Source organism: Octodon degus, unplaced genomic scaffold, assembly GCF_000260255.1.
Source record: "Octodon degus isolate 3935 unplaced genomic scaffold, OctDeg1.0 scaffold00011, whole genome shotgun sequence".
NCBI classification, from domain to species: Eukaryota; Metazoa; Chordata; class Mammalia; order Rodentia; family Octodontidae; genus Octodon; species Octodon degus.
Window position 1 is genome coordinate 12,265,988 of NW_004524587.1, and position 12,758 is coordinate 12,278,745.

A 12,758-nucleotide genomic window follows, 5' to 3' on the forward strand; every position below is an offset into this window, starting at 1 on the left:
TTGAAAGTCTCTGCCCACCCCCTCCCCCATCTCCCCACCCGCACCATAGGCCTCTCCCTATATCACTATTTCTTCAACATTTGCCACCAGTCACTCTATCCTGTTGCTATTTATTGTACTTCCAGTTTGTCAGCCTTCCCTGGCATCTAAGCTCCTTGAGGGCCCAGATGTTTGTGGCATCTGTCAGCCCCGTTGCCCTAGTGTTTGGAACAAGACCTAGCTCTTAGAAGGAACCTCATAATATTTACGGAAGGAATGACCTGGAGCATCAGTATTCTAAAGTTTAAAGATGTTTTAGAGCCAGGCATGGTAGTGCACACCTGTAATCCCAACACTTGGGAGGCTGAGGCAAGAGGACCACTGCAAGCTCGAGACCAGCCTGGGCTACACTGTGAGTTCAAGGTCAACTGAACTACAGAGCAAGACCCCATCTTAAAAAAGAAAAATAACCCAATTTATAAGTATTTAGGTTATTTACAATTGTTTGCAATTCTAAACATCATTGTGATGAACATCTTTCACCATGCGTTCTTCTGCATGTATCTAAAAGAGACCACTCCCCAAATGCCCAGGTCCATGAATGTAGCTTTTTTTTTTTTTTTTTTTTTTTTTTGGTGTGCTACTGGAGATTGAAGCCGAGAACTTCATGCTGAGTATGTCTCTAGCCCTTTTATTTTTATTTATTTATTTATTTATTTATTTGAGATAAGGTCTCAATTGCTAAATTGCCTGGGCTAGGCTTGAACAACTTGACTGTCTCATTTGAAGCTCCCAAAATCCTGGGATTACTGCTATGAGCCACACCCAGCAGTCTATGTATCTTTAACCCCTAGAGAGGTTCCCAGGGTCTTGGTTTGGTTTGGGTTTGGAGTTTCTGGTTTATTTTTTGGGCTGAGCCTCATAGCGTAGCTAGCCCAGCCTTGAATCACTTTTTTGGCCCAGACTGGAATGTGGTGATCTCCTGCCTCGGCCTCCCCAGCCCTGGAATGCATAGGTGTGCACCCGCATGCCCAGTTATGGGACGTTCCTGAAAGAAAACACTCTATCAAATTCAAAAGATGAACAGTATGTTCAATCTACACATACAAATCCCAAACTAAGAGAGAGAGGGGCGGAGCAAGAGGGAGACAGAGGGAGAGAAAGAAAGGGAGAGCCTGAGTACTGTGCTACTGACCTACACTTGCACTTTAGAAGCACAATTCTATGTCACTGGACACACACGGGCATAAAGCACAAAAGCACAGGCAGGGGCCACAGCAAGTTCAGGGGAGGAAGAATCAGGGGAGGAGGGATCAGAAGAACTGGAAAAAGGAGAAAGAGCAAGGGAACTTCAACGACACCTGCAGCATTTCCTCTTCCAAAGAAAACATTCTGTAGCAAATATGGCAAAATGGTCATGTTCATTAGCTCCAGATGGTGGGTTTTATGGCTGTTTGTTATCTTAGACTCTGAACCATTTTGTAATTTTGCTCTTTATCATAATTGACAATAATTTTAAGGAGGAAAAAGAATCATATCTTGAGTGAGGAAGGAAAGATTAATGATTCTAAATTAAGCCAAGGGCTTTTAGCAATAGGGGTTACTAAAAACTGCACTAAAAACTGGGGATACATTATTTATAGACTTTAAAAATAAAAGAATATTTTAAAAGTCTTTACATCTACTGGGACTCTTTCTTCCCTGTGGTAACTCAACTAAGGGCTGTTCTGAAACGAGCTTGTATTCCTGAGCATTACCTGTTTTTAGGCTTTGGTCCTAACCCTTAAAGGAATGAAACTTGAAGCCCTGATGTGGCCCCTCAAGTGCAGAAGAGAACAAATCTCCTGACCTACAATTCATGGCCTCAAACCAAAATCAATTGGATAAATTCTAAAGAAAGCCCAGAAGGGCAGGGCATGGTGGTACATACCTATAATCCAAACACTCAGGGAGGCTGAGACAGGAAGATTACTGAGCATCTGAGGTCAGACTGGGCTACCTAGTGAGTCAAAGGCCACCCCGAACAGCGAAGTGAAACCCTGTCTCAAAATGCCAAAACAGAAGACTCAAAAAGAACAAAGTGGGAAAGTCCACAAAATGAGATAGAAAACACCACCACGCTGTCTTTTTTCCACTGCCATTCATAATTACACCCCATTTATCAACAGTAATCTATATCATTTTGTGGAACTGTGTCTGGTTCCAGACTCAATTAGCCAGACAGAACCTTGACATTACAATGAATTGTGAAACCTCTCCAATTCCCATAGAAAGTAACTGCAATGAAGAAGGGAGAATGGATCTCAGCCCTGGAAACCACTGGTCTTAAGTCTCTCATCGTAGACACAGTTCCCAGCTCAGGAGCAGGAGGTCCAAACCCCCACTACATAGCACAGGAACAGACATACGCTCTAGCTATCCATGTCTCGGCCACACAAGGCAATGACTGTCCATGCAACCACATCTGCTTCCCTGCTGACAGTGGTAATAACTGTTTGTGCCCAAAACCTTTCTTTAAAGCTAAGTCAGCATACTAAGCCTGGGGCAGGCAGGGGGAGAAAGGAGAACAATGTTTAAAATATAATCAAAGGCTGTTAAAAAAAAAAAAAAAAAAAGGCTGTAGATAAACAAATACCTTCATAGTTGAAGGAAGAAATGAATTCAGTGAAAGGGGAGGAGAGAAGTCAAAATTGCCTCTTTACTAAGGTACATCTATGCAAATTTCTCAACAGAACAAATATATTATCTTCAGAACCTACTTTGCAGCACCAGGGAGATGGCTTAGTAGAATAAGCGCTTGCCTGGCAAGCTCAAGGCCTTGAGTTCAATCCCTGGTTCCGCCAAAAACAAAACAAAATGAACCTATTTTGCACTAAATATTTTTTCTTTTCTTTCTGTGGTGGTACTGGGACTTGAACCCTGAGCCTTTGCATCTACAACCTAACTACCCAGGGACATAAAATAAAGAGCTGGGGATGGAAACCAGCTCTTCTTTATTCTTCATTTTGAGACAGGGTCTCACTAAATTAGCCAGGCTGGGCTTGGGTATGATCCTTTTGCCTTAGTTTCCCAAAATGCTGGGATTATAGGCATGTACAAGAGTGAACTCAAAATGCCCAAAATATGACAGCAAAAACTCTCAAATGACCTAAATGTAACCTGGAGGTAGTGATGCCTACCATAAGCTCAATAAGCTCAGGCAAGATTACAAAATCAAGGTCACACTGGGCAATTTAAGGGAGACCCTGCCTCAATTTTTTTTTTTTTTTTTTTTGCAGGGGCAGAACTCAGGCCCTTGCACTTGCCAGGCAAGCACTTATGCTACTGAGCCATCTCCCCAGCCCTCAAAATTAAAAAAAAAAAAAAAAAATTGAGTCAGGCTGTAGCTCAGCACTAGAGGACTTGCCTAGCGTCTTCTGCACCCTGGGTTCAGTTTCCACTCAAAAATGAAAATCAAAAAACACCTAAATGTAACAGCAAAACTATAAATGCCTAAGAAGGACAGTTAGCTGTAAACCATAGATTTTCACAATTTCAGATTACGAAATTGCCTCTGCAATAGGATTTCAAAGACACAGAGCAAAGAAAGAAACTAGAAAATTTTCAGTTCATCAAAATTAAAAATGTCTGTGCTGGGCTGGTGAGATAGGTCAGCGGACTAAGCGCCCGCTCAGGCAAGCGCAGGGCCTGGGGTGCAATCCTGCCATACGAGCTCCACCCCCGGTGCAGCCACCGAGACTCGGGGTGTTGGTGCACACCTTAATCCCAGAACTGGGGAGGCTGAAAATAAGAGGATCACTATGAGTCCAAGCTTTGCAGTGAGACCCTAGATCAAATACGTATTAAAAAGAAAAGTTTGTGCTTCAAGGGACACCATCAAGAAAGAGAAAATTGCCCAGTGTGGTGGAAGATGTCTATAATCCTAGCACTCAGGAGGCTGAGGCAGGAGGATCACTGCAAATTCAAGGCCAGCCTGGGCTACACAGTGAGTTCACGACGGGCCTGAGTACATATCAAAACCCTGCACCAATAATGGATGCATGGATGGATGGACTAAGGGACAGATGTACAGATGGATGTGGTTGTTCATAAAACAACCCAGGGAAGAACAATTTGCCAATCCGGAGTGGCTGAGGATAGTCAGCAATTTCAGCGGAGGAGACTGTGGGAGGACATGCTGGACACAGCCTCAGTCTCTTTGAAGGCCTGGACACCTGCAAGGCCAGGGGACAGCAAAGCCTCCTGGAGGCCTCGCCTCTAAAGGATCAGCACCTGTCACACTGAACCATTGAAGAAAATTCCAGACCCGGCCTCCAGTACAGGGTCTATCACATCTGTGTATGTGGGAATAAGTAGTTTCTGAACACCTTGACTTATTTGATGGGCTTGGAAAAGATTCATTTAGAAGAAACGGTACACACTCAGAAAGGAGCGTGGGTGTGCTGAGGATGAGACGCCCACCTGGACTTTTAAATAAGAGAGCTTAAAAAAAAAATAAAACCAGGCCGGGGATGTAGCTCAGCGCAAAGGCCCCCTGGGCTGCAGTTTCCTTGCCCAAATGTGGCGGAGAGGAGACACAATGGCCAGGCAGGAACTCCCAAGCCGCTCTCACGACCGCGACCTGGCATTTCAAGGTCTACCTTGTGCTTCAGAGACAACAAAAACTATCTGCATACTTAGGGCTACAATAGTTGAAATACAAGCAGTCATAAAAGCAGAGAGGGAAAATTTAATAGCATCAATTAGGCCACGCATAGTGGCCCAAGCCTATATTCGGAGCACTCTGGGAGGCTGAGGCAAGAGGATCACAAATTCAAGCAAGACAGTGTATCAGAATAAGAAATCAAAACAAACTTGAATGTAGCTCATACACAGGCCCTGCACTCCACGCCCAGCATGGCTCGTACATCTCTGTCTATCTCTGTCTCTGTACCTGTCCCCAACAACAGAGGAAGTTAACGGCTCACGGCCAACAGCAGCACGAGGAGGCGCAATGCTGGGGCAGCTGCAGCACTAGAAGCTTCTCTTTTCTTCAGTGCTGGGGACCAAGCCCAGGGCTGTGTGCACATCGTCAAGTGCTCTAACACTGCGCCACACCCCCAATTCCACCCCAGATTCTTTTTTTTTTTTTTTTTTTTGGAATTGGGAATTGAACTCAGGCCCTTGGACTTGCCAAGCAAGCACTTATTTTACTGAGCTATCTCCCCGGCCCTCCACCCCAGATTCTTACCTGGGCCCCCACAGGACATGACAGGTACAATGGAGACAGGACTGCTTCATTCTTTTTTATTATCATTACTGAAATACAGTTCAGCAAAGGTCAGAACTGATACAGTTTCTATTACAAATGACATTCCTATTACAAATGACATGGGCATGGTGGTGCATGCCTATAATCCCAGTACTTGGGAGGCTGAGGCAAGAGGATCACCATGAGTTGGAAGCCAGCCTGGGCTACATAAGGAGCTCAAGGCCAGCCTGAACTATACCGTGAAACCCAAGGGGAGCGGGGAGGGGAAGGGAGAGGAGAGGAGGGGAGTGGAAGGAGAAATGGCTCATATGTCATAAAATTCATCCATCCTTGGGCCAGGCATCCCAATACTCAAGAGGCTGAGGCAGGAATGTTTAGAGTTTAAGGCCAGCCTGGGCTACATAACAAGACCATCTCAAGAAAAAAGCACTCTATCTCTTTAGTACACATGATCAGTGGGTCTTGGTATATCCAGAGTCGTGCTACCGTCCCCACTATCTAATTCCAGAATTATTTCTCTCACCCCAAAACAGGGTCTATACCAGTGGTGGTGAACCTTTCAGAGTTTTCAATGACCAAAGCCAGCCAGCTGAGGCTTTGAGCACGTGTGCCACAGGTTTGCCATCAGCTGTCAGTCCCATTTCTCCCTGCTTCCCACCCCAGCAGCCACTTATCCACACATTTGCCTATTCTAGACATTTCACATAAATGGCGTCTTGTGACATGTGTGATCTTTTGTGACTTGTTTTCTCAGCACACTTTCAGGATTCCTTGTAACATGTATCAAAACTTCATTCCTTTTATGGGTGAATAATACTCCGCTGTATGGCGAACTCACAGCGATCCTCCTGCCTCACCTCCCAAGTGCTGGCACTATAGTTGTACACCACACCTGGCTATGTAGGGCTGAAGCATTTTGCTTACCACTCATCAGCTGGTGGACATCTGGCTTGTCAGGACAGGCAGGTTCTTTTTTTTTCCTGGTGTTGGGGAGGGAACCCAGGTCCCGGCCCATGTGAGGCAGGCGCGCTACCCTGAGCTGCACCTTCAGCCTGCTCCTGTCCATCTTTGTGAGCCTCCTGCAGCATGAACCAGCCTAAGCTGGGCTTGCATTTGGGACCCTCCTGCCTCGGCCTCCCAACACTCTGGAGTTACACAAGTGTGCCACCATGGCCGCCAAACTACATCTTTTTTTTATCAGTACACATTTCAGTACATAATGATTACATTCATCATGGGGAGTTGGTACACATACAGAACACACCTTAAAAACTACTTTTTTAAAATATTAAAACTCTACGTTTTGGGGGCCTGCCCCTTAGCTCAGTTCTTTAAGTGGCTGCTTCGACAAAGCAGTCAGGCTCAGGTTGCTGTGGTTCGATCCCCACAACTCAAGCCAGCCAAACCTGCCCTGAAGGCATTCGGAGAAAAAAAAAAAAAACTCTAGGTTTTGCCAGGAATTGTGGTGCACATCTTTAATTTCAGCACTGGAGAGACTGAGGCAGGAGGATCACCATGAATTTGAGGCTAGATGGGCTATACAGTGAGTTCAAGGCCAACCTGAATTATGTCAACAGGCCCTGTCTCAAAGAAACAAACAAAAAATTCTAGGCTCTCGGACTGCAGTACCTCAACTAATCTTGACCCAGTGAACACTGGTCTTGAGATGAAAAGACCTACAAAAATGAATGCACCAAACAAAAGCAAAACATACCAGTGCTAGACTTTACTTCTGTGAGATAGCTCAACAGACCGAACACCTGCTTAGGCAGGCGCAGAGACTGGGATTCAATCCTGACAGCACATGCCATGCGCCACCAAGACGGGATGTGGTGGCACACACGTGTAATCCCAGCCCTGGGGAGGCTGAAAACAGGAGGATCACGAGTCCAGGCTTCATTGTGAGATGCTGTAGCAAATACATAAAAAATCAAAATATAAAATACACAAAAAAAATTACTTCTGGTCAACCAGCTGTACAAAAACACAGAGCTTCTTCATTTTTCTGTTTCTTTTTTGCAGTACCGGGGACTTAGCCCCAGGGATGTTGGACTACATCCCCAGACTTTTTTAAGAAAAATCTTAAGGCCAGGGAGATGGCTCAGTAGAATAAGCACTACCCTGGCAAGCACAAGGGCCAGAGTTCAATTCCCGGTTCTGCCAAAAAAAAAAAAAAAAAAGAGAAAGAAAGAAAAATCTCCAGAGCTGGGTGTAGGGGAGCACTCCTGTGGCCCCCGCACGCAGGGTGCTGACACAGGAGGATGGTGAGCTCCCAGCAGCCTGGGCTACCGCAGGTGACCTTATCTCAAAAAAGTAAAACAAATACCTATTTTTATTTTCACAGACTCTCACTGAACTGTCCTGGCTGGCTTGGACCTCACACCCGTCCTGCCTCAGCCTCCTGAGCAGCTGGCGTCACAGGCAGGAGAAGGGTCTGCCGCAACGCTCTCTTCTCCGTCAGTCTTACGCTTTCCCTGTTCTTTCCAACACACAAGCTTTTCTTGGTTTCTTCCTTCCGTCCCACACTGAGTTCCCTCATCCTCAGGGACCATCTCGAGACACAAACATACCACAGATGATTCCACACAAAGCAGAGCACACAGAGGAGGGAGGCAGGCCTGCCTCGGACAAGTCTGCCCCAGGTCAGAGGGACGCGACCTGTCCTGATGCTTGCCATTTTCCTAGAAGTACTTATATCACGCAACCGATGGGCTATTTTTGTTTTTTGGTTTGGGGTTTTGCTTTGTTTTGTGTTGTTGTTGTTGTTTTTGTGGAACCAGAGATTGAACTCAGGCTCTTGCACTTGCCAGGGAAGCACTTATTCCACTGAGCCATCTCCCCGGCCCCTTTGCTTTGTTTTGTTTGAGACAGGGTCTCACTCTGTAGCTCAGACTGAACTTGCAGTGATCTTCCTGCCTCAGCCTCCTGAGTGCAGAGAGTACAGGTGTGTACCACCACACCCAGCAGTACACCCAGCAGCACTGAGTGCTTATAAGTGGAGAGAGAGGAGCAAGAACAAGAAATATGCAATCTGGGCCAGGGAGATAGCTCAGCAGCAGAAGAGCCTGCCTGGCAAGCTCAAGGTGCAGGGTTCGATCCCTGGTACCACATGCCTTGCAGGCCCTGCCAAGCCGGCCACCAAAACCAGGCAAATCCACCCTTCCGCCCAGCCTCTCAGAATCTTCGGACCCATCCCCACACCACTGTGCCCCCACAGGAGCTTGCATCCCATGTCCACAGCACCACCTCCCAGATGGAAACGGCAGATCTGAACTCACAAGGTATGTTTGGTTACATTGAGGATTTCTGGCTGAAACAAAACAAAACAAGTGCTCACTATGTGCTTGGTAAAAGTAGTATCTTTTGTTTTGTTTTTTATTTTTTGAGAAAGGGTAGCCCTGGCTGGCCTCAAACTAATGGCAATCTTCCTGCCTCAACCTCCCAAGCGCTGGGACTACAGATGTATGTGACTAGGCCAGGCAAAACCAGTATTTTCTTTTTTTGTTTATTTGTTCGTTTGTTTTTGAGACACAGTCTCACTATGCAGTTCAGGCTGGCCTTATGCTAACTTTTGTAGCCCCCAGGCTGGTCTCAAACTCACAGAGATCCTCCTGGCTCAATCTCCTGAGTGCTGGGATTACCGGCGTGTGCCACCACGCCTGGTTCCGGGGTGGGAGCCCTAATCCAGGGTGAGAGGGCTCGCCTGGGCGTCCAGAGCAAGATGGCACAAACAGCATGTGGGCCGGTGATCGGACTTGGGTCTTGTGCTTGTCAGGTAGATGCTTATGCCTCTGAGCTATTTCTCTGGCCCCAAAACCAGTATTTCCTTTTTTCTTTTTCTGATTTTGTCTTTTTGAGACAGGTTCTCACTATGCAGTTCAGGCTGGCCTTCTTCTAGCCCAGGTTGGTCTCAAACTCATAACAATCCTCCCACCTCAGCCTCCCAAGTGCTGGGATTACAAAACCAGTATTTTCAACATAAAAATACCATTATCCATCCTGCCTGGCTGTCTCTTCCCCACTCTTCCTGGTGGTCTCTAAATTGGCTGGCAATCCAGAAGCCAGACTAAGCGCAGAAACAGGCACTCACATTGTGCTCGGCAGCTCTACCAATGTCCATGTGAAAGAGCAGCCTTCTCAAGGAAAAGGAAGCCCACTCGCCCACGGTTTCCAGAGTCTACGTGGAAAGCGAGAGCAAGAGAAACCCAGGATCCCAGAGATGTGCAGCAACGTGCACTGCGCTTCACGTCCCTACCAGGGCGAGCATCAGCCAAGGGCTGCTGCACAAGTGAAACCCTAAACCAGGCGCAGGGCTGTACACCTGTAATCCCAACTCTCTGGGAGGCTGAGGCAGGAGGGCACAAGCTGGAGTCCAAGCTCTAGCAACCTGCTGAGACCCTGTCTGAAAAGTAAGATGTCTGGAGGCCTGGGATGGAGCCCCGTGCAAAACCCTGGCTTCAATCCGAAAACAGCACTCTGATGGACCTGTAGCCATATTGCACCCTCGGTGATACGCCCCAAAAAGCTTCCACATCTGCAGCCCAGGCCTGTCACCGGACCTCTGCATCTACTTGCCTCCCAAACCCTGGATTTCTTTTCCCTAGTATCAGGGACTGATCCCAGGGGTACACCACACTGAGCTCCGTCCTCAGCCCTTTCTGTTATTTTGAGACAAGGTCTTCTTGTCTTTCCCAGACGAATCTCAAGCTTGTGATCCTCCTGCGTCAGCCTCCCAAGTAACGTACCACCACACTCCACTTCACATGGATTCTCTCGGGCATTTTGCAGTCAGCCTGAATACAATTAAGCCCCAACCTCACTCCTCCTCCACTCTTTGGCTGTTCACGCCAAAGGTCTGGCAGTTACCTCATGACCTCTCCTCTCCCTGCCTCTTCTCCCCTCACAGCCCATGGGCCACCGAATATCCCAGGATGCATTTCACCCAGAACATGGCAATGGCCTCCACGCTTGTCTCCCCACTTCACCCAGGCTCCTTTCACTCCATCAAGCAACAGAGAGGGACAGTTGAAAGGAGGTGCATCACGTCCATGCCACCGCTCAAAACCCTACAGGTCCAGCTCATCCTGAGTCGCTCTCTCCCCCACCCCCAATACTCACACTCACATTCCCCTGCCTTCCCCCAGTGACTGCTTCCTGGGCATCCCTCCTAACGCTAGGACCAACTGGAGCAGAGCTTTTTGCCTGCTTAGCACACTGTTATATTCAGTGTTTAGAATACTGTCCAGGAGGGCCTGCCGGTTAGCCCAGTTGTTTAAGCACATGCTCATGTAAATATAGTCAGGCACAAGCAAATGCAGTCAGGCACAGAATACCATGGTTCGATCCCCACCTCCACCTGCCTTACCAGACCCGCCCTTAAGGCTGCCTGAGCCAGCCAAAAAAAAAAAAAGAACGCTGTCCAAAGGAAATATAATGGCAGCTGCTGTCCAGCAGGAATGAAAGGAAGCCATGTGAATCATTTTTAGGAAACATTTTCAAAATTAAAAAGGTGAAGCTAATTTTAATTAGCTCATTACTAACTGAATAAATCAAAAATGTTACCACTTATAAGATATATTTATTACAATATGTATAGAATCGTTCACTGTCACATGAGAATACCAAGGAGACATTTTCCTTTTTCTCCATGCCATGTCCTAACTAACACCGGGTGTCGATGTGATGCTCCCTGAGCCTCTCCAGAGCTCCATGGCTCCGTGTGGCTGGTGGCACAACTTCAGCACAATACCGGGCACAGAGTGGGCACTTAGTGATATTCACTGGATTAAAGCACACTTGCCCACAAAAAGGCAACTAGGGCACCTGCTGTGGCCCAAATGTGTTCTCAGAGTTCCCATTCTGGAAATTCATAGTGCAACAGCTTTGAGAGATAGGCCCATTAATAAAGAAACTTATGTCATCAAAAGACTGGGTTTGCTACACTGTTATGCACACACACTCACACACACACACACACACACACACACACACACACACACAATTTTGCTCACAGTGTGCTCTGCTTCAGGAGAAGCAGGTGCTCAGCAGAAGCAGCCCCTCCAGCCCAGACTTCCCAGCCTCCAGAACCAGGAGCCAAATGAGGTTGTATTGTTCATAAACTCTCCAGCCTAGGGTACTGTTACAGCAGCACGAATACAGTCAGAAAGTACAGTTCAAAGTTCCCAAAAGCGCCTTCTAGTGTTTCTGCAATGGCTGAGAAAAGCTGGGGCCCGCGTCCCTGCCCGGCAACACTTCCCAGCCAGGCATCTGTGCCCAGCCAGGGCCTGCAGTCTCTGCATGACCAGCAGTCCAGGATCATGGAGCAGGTTGAGCACTCTCAGTAGAGGAGAAAGTAGCACTAAGTGGAGGTCACAGAGAAGCCAGCCTGACTTGTTCTTGTGCCTACCATTTTCCCAGGAACCAATAACAGAAAATCACAAGCTTATCTGAAGACAGATAGGACATGAGTTCAACTCCCTGTTCCTTACCTACAGCTGTGTGACCTGACCAAGGGCCAAGGCTACCAGGCACCATGCTAGAAGCCAGTGAAGCCAAAGAAAATATGAACCCTGCCCTTGAAGGATTTCAATTGTAGCAGGAAGAGATAGAGCAGTAAAGGAGAGCAAAATTTTGTTTAAAAACCAAGCCAGTGAGGCCGGGGAGATGGCTCAGTACAATAAGTGCTTGCCTGGCAAGCATAAGGGTCTGAGTTCAATCCCCGGTTCCACAAAAAAAAAAAAAAAAAACAAGCCAGGTGCACGCTTCTGAAAATTTTAGTAAACACGAAAAGAAATAGGAGGGCAAGCAATTTTCACACAAGTATTTAACCTCAAATCATAGATATGGCCAAGGGATATAGCTCAGGGGCAGGCACAGCACCTGCCTGGTAAGCTCGAGGTCCTTAATTCGATGATCCAGGTCACAAGTCTAAGGAACACAATACCGACCTCTCAGTCACCCTACCTAGTCACAGCTTGTCAAGATAAGCAGTCACATGATAAGGAAAGCTGAATAATTAAAACCCAAGAGGGCAGAAAAGTCATAAAGCAGTACAGAATAAGGATCCAACCTCTCGGCAGTAACTAGGAAACACGGACCTAGTCAGTCAACAGTGCAGACTGAAAACCACTTCGTGGTCAAAGCACGCGCTTTTCATTCTTTTTTATTTGCCTCGAAGATGACCTGATCAGGAAAGTTACCAAAGAAAGACGATCTCAGGAACTAGGTTCCCAAGCAGTGGAAACCCTACCCAAGCAGGACTAAGTGGGTGTGACGCAAGCAGGGAGATCAAGAGTCTGTGAGCCCTCCCGAAGTTTAAAAACTGAATGGGGCAGAAATCAAAGTCTCCGACAGCAATCATTTCCAGAGAAAGAAAGGGACTCTCAGCTGGGGCTGAGGCCGCATCTTCTTCCTCATCGCCCCCTCGCCCTGTGCCCATTCCCAAGCTCCCCCTTCCAGCTGGGTCCCAGGTCGCCCCCTCTTCCGGTCGCGATCCCAGCACAGACGGAGGTCGCGCCTCTCTCTCCTC

The 12,758-nt window shown here is 47.3% G+C and overlaps 1 protein-coding gene across 1 annotated transcript in view; it reads right to left on the bottom strand.

The window, feature by feature from the left end:
* Wwp2 (WW domain containing E3 ubiquitin protein ligase 2) overlaps positions 1-12,758 on the bottom strand; it is a 134,785-nt gene that overhangs the window by 121,677 nt on the left and 350 nt on the right. The gene's annotated exons all lie outside the window — the stretch shown is intronic.